The sequence below is a fragment of the Propithecus coquereli genome, unplaced genomic scaffold, assembly GCF_000956105.1.
Source record: "Propithecus coquereli isolate 6110/MARCELLA unplaced genomic scaffold, Pcoq_1.0 Scaffold234, whole genome shotgun sequence".
In the NCBI taxonomy this organism is placed as follows: domain Eukaryota; kingdom Metazoa; phylum Chordata; class Mammalia; order Primates; family Indriidae; genus Propithecus; species Propithecus coquereli.
In genome coordinates, this window is record NW_012147886.1 from 184777 (window position 1) to 198029 (window position 13253).

Consider the following 13253-nt stretch of genomic DNA (forward strand, 5'->3'; position numbering starts at 1 on the left):
AGTAGTAGTGGTGGTAGTTAGTAGTTATGAGCGCTTGCCTTATGAGAGGCACTAGGCCATGTACTTCTCATTTAATGATCTCGAAATGAGGTGGGTGCTGCAGTTACGGGCACCGTGCAGATAAGGGGGCTGAGCATCAGAGATGCTGAGTAATCAGTGGTTCTCAGCCACTTGGGGTTCTAACCCAGGTTCTGTATGACCAAAGTCCACAGTCCTGTACTCTCTGATGAAGATTGTTTTTCTGTGAGACACTGCTTGGAAAGGAATCTTGCCCAGAGGAGGGTTTGTTATGCTTTGTGTTGTCAAATGCTTCCGTAGGACTAGCACCTCAGGCTAAGGGTCCATCCAGCACACTGTCCTATAGGAACAAAGTGCTTGTCCTGTATTCCGTATCCACAGTGCGCCCAGCTCAGGAGGTCAGTGTATTCTCACCTGTACAGAGATGCCAACATCAAAGTGTCACCCCAGCAGGGGGGGATAATTGAGAGGTCCCCAAAGCTGTAGCTTTAAGTTTGGTCTGTACCAGTAAATCCAAATGCAGGATTCTCTCTGTGTGCTCAGCTCATGCTACCACAGGTTTCAAGGGTCTGTAGGCACACAATGCCATGCCTATTTGAATCACACTGGGGCTATTTTCTGGGAAATGTGAGCTTTATTCAAAACAGTGTTTTTTCAGAGCTTATTCTCTATTGAAATAGTGTTATAAATGGGAGCTGTGTTCTTAGAACCCAAATGGCCTCATAGATCATAAAGTAATAGAGAAAAGTTAAAATAAGGCTTTGGCATGGACAGTTTTCATTAAAGATAACCAGTGGCCCTAACAGTAATAGTGCATGTAAGCCAAAAGTTTGACCTGCCTGTGTTTTCTTACCATTCCATACATTAGACTAGAATGTTTTTAAATCATGAACTTACCAAACTACAGATCTATAGTGTAAGAGTACTGTGTTCTGCTTCCCTCTAGGTAATGATATTCCTTATGAGGGTAGCAGTCTGACAAGAGTAGAGATTCTCTTTCTGTACCCTACAGAGGACTGTGAGAAACCTCGAGACCAAGTACAATAAATAATGGAAACAGTGACTCCGAAAGATTTCATATCCCCTAATTGTGGTTACCGACATAGTAGTGATGACCTATCTAGACAGGCAAGGCCTACACCGGTTCAGAGAGCCTCCAGGTCATTGCAAATCCTGAAAATGCTCTCACAGGACAAAGCGACACTCAACCTTCCTCCACCATCTTCTATAATTTTATCTCAGTGGGACACAGAAACCCATAAAATATACTGTCTGATTCAATGCCAAGCATATCTCTCCGGTCTTGAATAAATTCTAACCGGCTCTTTACCAAAGACTCAGAAGATAAAGACTAAATTTATTTAGTGATCCAGCTGCTAAAACAAGTGCTTAGAGATTTAGCCATAGCAACCATGGTCAACTAAGGATAGAGTGCTTACCCCTCATCCCCAAAAAAAGCCTGTAATTGAAAATAGAAATTCTCCCTATTAAAATCAGAGGTTCTCCATGGCTGTTCATAGCAGAACATCCAATTCAGAGATTGCACCTATCTGCTGGTGAGACATGAGGCGCCCAGCCTTCTCGTGACTTTTATAAGGGACTTGAAACGTGAGCTGTCCTATAGCTAGCTGAGCTCACATGCCCTTACATTTGGAAAACTGATAAGGTTTAGAATGGAATTCTTGGAAGACATTGTTAAAGATCAGCTGATGCTGTGCGTGCCCAGATAATTCTTCTCTGTTTTGTGGCCCCAACATTTTTTTCATTTCCTTTTGTCGAACTGATAGAACTATTTACATGAAAACAAGGGTGTCCTGAATCTGTCATTTGGGTTGCTCATGCCCCATTGCAAGTAGAGCGGAGATCTCTGTTTGCAGCAGAAGTCATTTCCACAACTGTGAATTTAGAGATCTGAAGGATGATGGCTTCCGGTGAGGCAGAAACAGGCACTCATGATTAAGTCCCCACAAATAAGAGGAATACAAGGGGAAGAGTAGAAAGAATTATTCTGAATCCAGCTGAGGAATATTTTCAAGAAACTCCAGCTGCCTCATCAAAATTCAAGGAAGTTTGACCTAAATTACCATCAAGCAAAGCCCCCTTTTGCTTAAGCCGTGCTCCAGGCAGACTCTCAGAAGAACTCCGCAATTCAGAATCCCAAATTCACCAACCTTAAGCCTCATAAAGAAACATTTTGCTGCCTAAGCCCCTCTTCAGATGTGCAGTCCAGAGAGATTAAATCAAATCTATAAAATTAATTTTGATATGTAGAAGTTTCCCATTTATGATCAGCGGCATCCTCCTGACCCACTTTACTGTATGTTTATTAAGACCAGGCTTGCCAGGATTAGTTTCTTTTTAATCTTTAAATTAAAATAATGTCATAGAATGTGTTTTGTTTTTTTTTTTTTAGAGCTAGGTTGCTGAAAAATTAACACGATCTGCACCCATTGTACAGATAAGGAAACTAAGCCCAGGAAACATTAAGGAACTTACTGATTCAGGTCATGTGATGGCTAAAGTAGGGTAGAAAATCAAAATGGGCTTAAGATTCATTAGACCAGATCTGGTTTCTTCTTTTTCGTTTTGAGGAAGATGATCCATCTGTTTTGCCCGCCTTTATGGAATTATCATCAGAATCCAATGAGAATAATATTTGGAGAAAGCATTTTATAAAATACAGTCCCTACATTATAAGAGATTTCTATTAGGATTGGAAAGCTGTGACTCCATAGATGTTTCTAGAATATGGAAGAATGTGGTGGACAACAACACAATGCTGCAATACCTATCTCACAAAACAGGTACTGCTTGCTTATAATTGGTTCGTTTGTTTGAATTAACTATCTTTTAAATTTAAGCTATAGAACTATGACTTTCTCCCATTGCAAAATTTCATGCCTTTTATATAGCAGTAACAAAAGCTTATACCTAACGTAGAGTCACTAACTCATGTGAGATTGTTGTTGAGATTAAATGGAAGTATATTTAGCTCAGCGCCTGGTGCATTGTGTTCCATAGAGGATGCCACTGCTTGTATCGATGCCACAACTCTTCAGCTTTTACAAAAGAGTTACTTGGGAAATAGGGACCAGAGTGAAGTCACCCAAATCTGCTAAATTAACAGATGCTCTAAATAATAAGACCTAGCACTTGGTAGGCACCTTAGCTCAAAGAAAGGATTTTTTAAGTAAATGAGTGATAAATTCAATCTTAGGAAGTTTATTTAACTTACTTAAGAGCTAACAATTCAAGCTTTTAGAACTATGAACTGATATACTAATTACAGTACATTCCCTTCTAGTTTGAAATCAGGCCCCTAGAATCAGGCATTATATAGCTCCTCTGAATAGGATGTGCATGTAAGTATTAATTCTACATTTCATACACATTTGCTGTAATGCAGACAGACTTCCTACTTCAAACAGGCTGTAACCTTGGGCTGATATACTAGCACATGATCTACACAAAAGCACTGCAGTGCCTGGCATACTTAGAGCCTCAGTAGATGCTTGTTGATGAAGACTTGGCACCATAGAGTATATCAGACCAGATGTTATCCTTGCCATCAGTTTAGTTGAAGAGACTAAATATCCTCGGTAATCAAATATACAGTAGTTTGAGAATAATAAGCTAAGGCAGATCAGTCTGTGTCAGACCAGACTGTGGCTATCTCGGCTTTCAAACAACACTTTCTCATCTTCCAAGAAGCCTTCTTTTCCTTGCCCCACAAAAGAGACTGTGGTTTCTTCACCGTAAGGGCCAGTGCTGCCCCTGTATTCATCTTGTCCTAACATTAAGCTGATCTTGCCAATTTTCAGGGTCTTCAACTGAAAAACAAAGATTGAGTGTCTGCCTTGCTGGGTTACTGCTTAAAGAACATGAAATAATGTCAGTGAAGTGACTGGCACATAGTGAGCACTCAATAAATAGGAGTTTGTTTGATCTTACCACATGTATTCAGTTCAAGAAATATTCCAGGCACTGGGAATGTAGGGAAGAATGGAGAAGTAGTTCCTGCTCTTGCAGAGCTGGCATTCCAGGGGGAGAGGAAACAGTAGAATGTCCCACTGGGGCCCGAAGTGGTGCTTCTGGAGGAGAGAAGGAGAGGTGCTGCTCACAGCTTGGAAGAGAGGGTCATGGAGTCTTCATCGCACTCTCCCAGTTATGAGACAGAACTCCTCAAGGGCAAGAGCTGTGAATGAGCTGTCTTTGCATCCCTGGCACAGAGGGTAGGTTGTTTGTCAGTGCTTACTGAATGCATAAACAACAACAGAAAGAATCAGTGAAAGCGAGTCCCAAAAATAGGTGGCCGGAGTAAGGAGGGGGCACTCATAAAACTGAACCAGATGTCCTAGGGGTGTGATAGTTGACTTGCTGAAAATCTTTCTATGAAATTTTTGCAGCAGTTATGCCCAAACATAGCCATGGAAGCATTTTATACATTTCTTCAACTTTCCTTGGAGGTCTGTGGCAGTAGTGAGGACAGACAGAGGAGTGGAAAGGGTGAGGCCTTCCACAGCATGCGAAAGTGGCCTGCCATCCTGAAAGTGCACTACTGGATGATTCAGACTCTCTTTGGAGATGTTTTCCTGTGAACAGCAGCATTCACACATTGATGGCGTTATAGTTTCCTGCGGTTTTTTGTCTCATGGGAAGACAGCCATTTGAGTGGCTTGACATTAAAGCTTCCCATGGACTGTCGTTCTTGATTTGTGTTTTGTTTTGGGATATTTTTTGTTTTGTTTTATTGGATTTTTTTTATCAATTTCCCCCAATTCTTTTTAAAGCATTGCACACGAATCACCTAGCACCAGCTAAGAGCATTATCTGTGATTTTTACCCTCAGCAGTGTCCACAGACTAAGGCTCTGTAGCTGAGTTGCCTGATTACCAGGGAGTGGAAAGGGAAGCAGAGGAAATCCTCGTTGTGCTTCTTGAATTCAGGAATGTATGAGTTAAGAATTGTTAAGAAACCAACCCTAAGCCCCTTGAATCCCAGCACTTTTCTCTTAATTATCAGTGTCACTGAAGGAGAAGGAAGGACAAATGAACAGCTAATGCTGTTTTCTGTGTAGAAACCAGGCGGCAGAGAAGCATAGCACTGTATCATGCATGGGCACCACCCTGTCCTGTTGGAATCCCGGCCAGCCCTGCTGACTTACTGTGATGTCCCAGCACACTCCACTGCAGCTCGCTGTGCCTCTCTTTCCCCACCTGAATATGGAGATGATAACAGCTCCTGCCTTCTACCCAGAGTCCTTCTCTATATAAATATGCAGTATTGTGTCTTTACCTACTTTTTAAAGTAATTAACATAAGCTTCACACCGTTTTAAGCTCTATACTATGAAAAACATTAGTTAGATAGGAAGAATAAGTTCAAGAGATCTGTTTACAGCTTGGCAACTATAGTTAATGTGTTGTCTTCTTAAAAATTGCCAAGAGTAGATTTTAAGTGTTCTCACTACAAAAATAATGATATGTATATGAGATAATGTTTATGTTAATTAGCTTGATTTAGCCTTTCCACAACATAGTCCTCTCACCCCATACCAAACTCCAAGGATGCTCAAGTCCCTAATATAAAATGGCTTAGTATTTGCATATAACCTATACATATTCTCCCCCTGTACTTTAAATCATCTCTAAATTACTTGTAATACCTCATACCATGTAAATGCTATGTAAATGCATTTTAATTATATTTTTTAATTGCTGAATTTATTGTGGGTTTTTTTTTTCCTGAATATTTTCAGTCCAAGGTTGGTTGAATCTGCAGATATGTAACCAGCAGCTTCAGAGGTCCAACTGTATACATACTTCAAAACATGTTGCATATGAAAAATATATATAATTTTTGTCGATTAACAATATAAATTTAAAAAGAAACCTATTAGAAAACGATAATAAAATTTTCATTTATTTTATCCAGAGTTATATAGATATAACTTCTATTATTACCCCTCCCATATGGCATGTTAGAATATGTAAATTACACTTCTACAGACAAGCTTATCAAAAACCGTCAAGATAATATTTCAGTCCATCTTCTAGGTCTTGTTTTTTATCTTTGAAATTTCAAAGATATACTTTTATTTGGTGTCCCAGTGTGGGAGACCTCTGGGTTTTTTCCTTTACTGAAAACCAGATGTATAAGGATGTTGAAAAAGAATCCTCCTTTCAAGGCTGCAGTATGCTGTGATTGCACTGCTGCACTCCAGCCTGCGCGACAGAGCAAGAACCCATCTCAGAAAAAAAAATAGAAAAATAATCCTCTGACTTACACCATGAATTATTCTTATAGATGTGTACTGAGTACCCAGAATGTGCCAGGTACTGGCACTGGGAGATGTGAGGATAATACGCATCTTGCCCTATGGAAGCGTATGGCCTGGGAAGGAAGATAAATCTAGCTCTAATGCAAGGTAGAGAGGTCTAGTGCCCCATTAAGCTTTGTGGAAATTCAAGATAGAAGCAGTTGTTCCAGGGGAAAAGGGATGGATCAGAGAAGGATTCTGGATGAGGCTACATTTGAACTGACTCTTAAAAGATGAGGATATAACCAAAACTTACGGGATAGAGCAAAAGCAGTATTAAGAGGAAAGCTGATAGCAATAAATTCCTACATCGGAAGAGAAAAATTTCAAATAAACAACCTAGTGATACACCTCAAGGAACTAGAAAAGGAAGAACAAACCCAAAATTAGTGGAAAGAAATAAAAAAGATCAGAGCAGAAAAAAATTAAGACTAGAAAAACAATACAGAAGACCAACAGAATAAAAAGTTAGTTTTTTGAAAAGATAAAATTGACAGACCTTTGGACTAAGAAAAAGCAAGAAGATCCAAATAAAATCAGAGACAAAAAAGGAAGCATTACAACTGATACCACAGAAATACAAGGGATTACTAAAGACTATTACAAACAACCAAAACAAATAAGAAAACCTAGAGGAAATGGACAAATTCCTGGGCATATATAACCTACCAAGAAGAAATAGAAACCCTGAACAGATCAGTAACAAGATTGAATCAGTAATAAAAAAGTCTCCTAACAAAGAAAAGCCCAGGACCAGATGGCTTTACTACTGTATTGTACCAAACATTTAATGTTTAATGAAGAACTAAACCCAATTTGTAAACTATTACAAAAAATTGTAGAGGAGAGAATCCTTCCTAATTCACTCTATGAGACCAGCATTACCCTGATACCAAAAACCAGACAAGAACAACAAAAAAAGAAAACTACAGGTCAATATCCCTGATGAACACAAAATCCACAACAAAATACTAGCAAACTGAATCCAACAGCACAACAAAAAGATAATACACCATGATCAAGTGTTCAAATTTATCCCAGGAATACAAGGATGAGTCAATGTATGCAAATCAATAAGTGTGAGATATACCCCATCAACAGAGTGAAGGACAAAAACCATATGATCATCTCAATAGAACAGAAAAAGCATCTGATAAAAATTCAACATCCCTTCATGATAAAAAAAACTTTCAACAAATAAGGTATAGAAGGAACATACCTCAACACAATAAAGGCCATATATGACAAACTCACAGCTAAATTATACTAAATGGGGAAAAGCTGAAAGCTTTTCATCTAAGAACTGGAACAAAACAAGGATGTCTACTTTCACTGCTCCTATTCAACTCAAGCCAGAACTCCTAATACTCAAGCCAGAACAATTGGCAAGAGAAAAAAATAAACGACATCCAAACTGGAAAAGAGGGAGCCAAATTGTTCCTTTTTGCAGACAGCCTAACCTTTTAAGGAGTCCACCAAAAAACTCTTAGAATTAGAATTGACAAGCAAATTCAGTAAAGTGGCAGATACAAAATAAACGCACAAAAATCAGTAGCAGTTCTATACACCAATAATGAACCAGCTGAGAAAAGAAATCAAGAAAGCAATCCTGTTTACAGTTGCCACAAAAAAATAAGTAAAATACCTAGAAATAAATCTAACCAAGGAGGTGAAAGATCTCTACAGTGAAAACTATAAAATACTGATAAAAGAAATTGAAGAAGACATAAAAAAAAGGAAAAACTTCTCATGCTTATAGATTATAAGAATTGTTAAAATGACCATACCTCCCAAAGCAATCTACAGAGTCAATGCAATCTCTTTCAAAATACCAACGATATCCTTCACAGAAATAGAAGAAACAATCCTAAAATTTGTGGGGAACCACAAAAGACCCAAATAGCAATAGCCAAAGCAATACCGAAAACAAAGAAGAAAGCTGGAGGCACCATACTACCTGACTTCAAAATATACCGCAGAGCTATAGTAACCCAGACAGTTTGGTTTTGGTATAAAGAGACACACAGACCAGTGAAACAGAAGAGAGAACCCAGAAATAAATCCACATAATTACAGCCAACTGATTTTCCCTGACTAAATTAGGGAAAGGACACTCTTTTCAATAAATGGTGCTGGGAAAACTGGATATCCATCTGCAGAATGAAACTAGACCCTTATCTCTCAACACACACAAAAGTCAACTCAAAATGGAGTAAAGACTAAGACGTAAGACCTGAAACAATAAAACTACTAGAAGAAAACATAGGTAGGGGAAATGCTTCAGGATATTGGTCTAGGCAAAGATTTTATGGTTAAGACTTCAATAGCACAGGCAACAGAAACAAAAACAGACAAATGGGACTGTATCAAACTAAAAAGCTGCTACACAGCAAAGGAAATGATCAACAAAGTGAAGAGACAGCCCATAGAATGGGAGAAAATATTTGCAAACTATTTATTCAACAAGGGACTAATATCCAAAATATACAAGGAATTCAAACAACAGCAAAAAAAAAAGACAAAGAAACCAAATAATCTCATTTAAAAATGGGCAAAGAACCTTAATAGACATTTCTCAAAAGAAGACATAAAAATGGCCAACAAGTAAATGAAAACATGTTCAATATCACTGATCATCAGGAAAATGCAGATCAAAACCACAGTGTGATATCATCTTACCCCAGTTAGAATGGCTGTCATCAAAAAGACAAGAAATAACAGATGCTGGTGAAGGTACAAGGAAAAGGGAACTCTTATACACTGTTGGTAGGAATGTGAATTAGTATAGCCACTATGGAAAACAGTATGGAGTTTTCTCAGAAAACTAAAAGTGGATCTACTATACAACCTAGCAATGCCACTAGTGGGTTATTTCTCCACAGGAAAGAAAATCAGTATGTCAAAGCAAAACCTGCACCTCCGTGTTTACTGCAGCTCTGTTCACAATAGCAAAAATATGGAATCAGCCTAAATGTCTATCAGCAGATGAGTGGATAAAGAAAATGTGGAGTATATGGAATACTATTCCGCTGTAGAAAGAATGGAATCCTATCACAGCAACGTGGATGAGGCTGGAGGATATTATGTTGAATGAAGTAAGTCAGGCACAGAAAGATAAATACTATGTTACTATTCACATAGAAGGAAAGAGCAGAATAAAGGTCATTAGAGGATGGGAAGTGGGGATAGGGAGAAGTTGGGTAACAGATACAAAGTTACAGATAGTAGATGGGAAGGATAAATTCTAGCTTTCAATAGCACTGTAGGCCCAGTACTGGTCTGTGGCCTTTTAGGAACTGGGCCACACAACACCGCCTGAGCTCTGCCTCCCCCCACGCCCCACCCCTGGTCCGTAGAAAAATTGTCTTCCATGAAACTTAGGAACCGGGGGCTGCACAGCAGGAGGTGAGCAATGGGCAAGCAAGTGAAGTTTCATCTTTATTTATAGCCGCTCCCCACCGCCTAAGCTCCGCTATCTCCCCCTCCACCCCCCGGCCCCCACCAATCCATGGAATAATTGTCTTCCATGAAACCAGTCCCTGGTGCCAAAAAGGTTGGGGACTACTGAGGTAATGGATGTGCTAACTGCCCTGCTTTGATCATCGCACATTGTGTACATGTATTCAGATGTCACTCTGCATCCCATAAATATGTATAATTACGTTGTTAACTGAAAATAAAAGGGGGGAAAAAAGAAGATGTACAGGTGAAGAGGGAACTCAGTTATGTCTCTGAATGTTCTAGACAGAGAGGATGTGATGCCATTTAGTTGAAGAGAAGCAGGCTGTTGTCAAGGCTGAGAGCCTGGCCTTGAGTCAGGCAGAGTGGGGCTCTGCCGGGACTTAGCCATTCATCTACTATGATTAGCCAAGTTCGTAAACTCTCTGAGCCTTGGATCTTTTCACCCTTAAAATTGGTAATAATGATGCCAATAATGTTTTACAAGATAAGTTCTAAATAATGTGTATTGGCCGGGTGCAGTGGCTCACACCTGTAATCCTAGCACTCTGGAAGTCTGAGATGGAAGGATTGTTTGAGGTCAGGAGTTCAAGACCAGCCTGAGCAAGAGCAAGACCCCGTTTCTACTAAAAAAAATAGAAAAAATTAGTCAGGCATGGTGGAACATGCCTATAGTCCCAGCTACTTGGGAGGCTGAGGCAGGAGGGTCACTTGAGAGCAAGAGTTTGAGGTTGCTGTGAGCTAGGGTGATGCCACAGCACTCTAGCCTGGACAACAGAGCAAGACTCTGTCTCAAAAATAAATAAATAAATGTATGTATATATGTATGTGTATAAAATTCCCGACTCCTAAGTTTTCGGTCAAGTACATAATTATAAATGGTGACTCTAGAAAATGCAGGAAGTAGAGGAGAACATCTGAATACATGCTGATTGTGATTTTAGGAATTTTTTTTTAAAATGTGTGTGTGCGTGTATGTGTATATATGTATACATACACACATATACATATATATGTAGGTGTAGGTAAATGATTTTCCAGGTCATTTTTTTCCATTTATTTTTTATTTGTATGTATTCGTGGGGTACAAGTGCAGTTTTGCTACACTGATATTTTGCACTGTGGGGAAGTCAGGGCTTTCAGTGCATAAGTCACTGAAATAACATACATTGTACCCACCAAGCAACCTCCCGTCCTACCCCCATGGTGAGCCTCCTGAGTCCACCACTTACTAATCTTGCCTCCCCACTCCTTTTTGTGTTAAATTTGTTTTGTTTCAGCTTTCTTTGTCCTACTAGTATTGGTTTTTTCCTGACTGAGCCAATATTCAGATTTATTTTGTTTTTTAGAGACAGTGTCTCACTCTGTCACCCAGGCTGGAGTCCAGTGGTACAGTCATAGTCCCAAACTCTTGGGCCCAAGTGATCCCCCCACCTCAACCTCCCAAGTAGTCGGGACTACAAGCACACACCACTGTGCCCAGCTAATTTTTTTTGTGATAGAGATGGGGTGTTGCTATATTGCCCAGGTTGGTCTCAAACTCCTGGCTTCAAGCAGTCCTCTCACCTTGGCCTGCCAAAGTACTGGGATTACAGGTGTGAGCCACTGCACCCAGCCCCAGATTTATTTGCATAAAAGATCCCCTTTAGTGCTTTGGGACTGGTTACTGATTTTGATGGTCTTCTAGTTCTTTAAATCTTAAAAAATTTTAAGTCTGCTTTTCTGGGGTTTAATATAGTGTTTTTCAACCTTTTTTAACTCGTGGCCTACCAGCCAAGATTTTGTGGCACCTTTCTTTCTATAAATTCTTTTACAAAGCAATAGGTGGGTCTGTATGTTTATTTTCCAAATACGAAATTATAGTACTGACTACGCCTTTTCAGACTTAACACTGTCCCTCTGTGCTATCTTCCCCTGTCCCAGTTTTTGATCAGTCACCCTAAGTGAAATATATTATTCTTCTTAAGAATCACTGGTCTTAAAAACATAGAAGCAGAGGTGTATTCATCCATTTATTCAATTAATATGTACTGTACACCAAGCCAGAGAAAAGCCTGGCCTTATTAGAAGCTACAGTCTTGTGGGAGAGTCAAGTAAATAAATAAACAACGACATAAATAATCAGAGATTGTAATCGGTGATATGAAGGAAGTCAGAAAGAAAGGTATGTAATGGCATGTGAAACACTAATTCCTTTGTCTTTGAGATGATTCGGGGGCCTGGATTTTGCTTGGTTTGTGGTACAGGATGACTCTTTGGACTGATGTACTGCATCAGAAAGTCCCTAGATGGCGATAAAGATGCAATTGCTAAAGAATCTTACCATTGTCTATTATCTATTATCCATTTATTTCCAAGAGGAAAGTTACACTTCCTGATATTGAGCGTTTGTTGTTTTTCTCATGCGCCAAGAGCAGGAAAGCTGCCCTGGCTTTTGGGAACCAGCAGCATCATTTGATGGGGCGAGCGCCTCGCTGGCTGTGGACAACTGTGTTATCCCAGCTCTGCCCCTCATGGCCACATGACTTTGATCAGGCCAAGCCCCTACTTTCTTGGCTATAAAATGGGGACAATAATACCCAACCCATGTACCTCACAGGGTTGTTATGAAGATCAAGAGGTACAACTATTATGTATCCATAAAAATTAAAAATTTTTTCAAGAAGGTAAATCTAGGAAAAAAATCAAGAGGAATAGCATACACAAATACATTTTGAAAAATACAAGGCATTATACAGATGCAAAGCCATAACAGTCACCTTACTGATACAAAAATAAAACAGTTTCTGAAACTGCAGTGACTGACACCACGATTAAGTGTTGATTTGCGGTAAACATAAGGGGTCCATCATGTATCACATCAGTAGGGCAGAGAACAAATTATATAGCTATGGCCATTTAATCCTAAAGTAGATTATAATTTTACTGAAATTAACAGTGTTTATTTTCAAGACCATCTTTGAGAAATAATTAAGTCAATATTGGTACTGGTAATTGATAATGGGAACAATATATCAGAGCTTACTTTACCAAGGGAAAAGGCTAGCAGTAATTAAGCTTTTCTTTTAATACACAGAATGTAAAAAGCTCTTTTGGAGCCTTTCTGGATCATCAGGTATCTACTATATCCTGTGTTAAACATTTGATGTGGCAATGTTCTTAGCTTTTTTGTTTCTTTCCTTTTTTTCTTTCTTCTCTTAATGTTTGCAGAAGCCGTTGTCTATGAACATGGTTAAACCATACACCTTAAATAAAGAAGTATTTGCCAAAGTGCCAGCATATAGTGCCTGACAGATACCAGCCACTTCAGCATCACTTTGAATAAACGAAACTAAGAACATAAACACTAGTCCTGTAATAACTTTTAAAAACAAACTCTGTTGTTTTTCTTAAGACATCAGTTCCCAAAAGTCAAATGGTATGGTAGAATTTTTTTGTGTCTATGTGGAATATTACAA

At 39.1% G+C, this 13253-nt stretch overlaps 1 protein-coding gene across 1 annotated transcript in view; it reads left to right on the plus strand.

Annotated features, from left to right (window-relative positions):
• ASAP1 (ArfGAP with SH3 domain, ankyrin repeat and PH domain 1) overlaps window positions 1–13253 on the plus strand; it is a gene marked incomplete at its 5' end in the record, with an annotated part of 142742 nt that overhangs the window by 101454 nt on the left and 28035 nt on the right. The window lies entirely within an intron of this gene.